The sequence below is a fragment of the Phalaenopsis equestris genome, unplaced genomic scaffold (assembly GCF_001263595.1).
Source record: "Phalaenopsis equestris unplaced genomic scaffold, ASM126359v1 Scaffold001048, whole genome shotgun sequence".
Taxonomy (NCBI): Eukaryota; Viridiplantae; Streptophyta; class Magnoliopsida; order Asparagales; family Orchidaceae; genus Phalaenopsis; species Phalaenopsis equestris.
In genome coordinates this window covers 302,686-302,890 of record NW_018165487.1, presented here as the reverse complement: position 1 = coordinate 302,890, position 205 = coordinate 302,686, and positions in this window count along the sequence as shown.

The following is a 205-nucleotide window of genomic DNA, read 5'->3' as shown; positions in this document are numbered from 1 at the left end:
CAGTCCTTCAAAATTTCTACTTCACCTGGTCTGTAATATTAGGAGCTTTCTACACATATAAATCATTAGAGAAATTGCTGGGTAATGAAATTTTGAAATAAGTACAAAATTAAAACATTAAACAAACACAATATTCCCTAACACAACCACAACACTAAACAGAACAATTACAATTAAAATGCAAAAATAAAAATCACATTACATT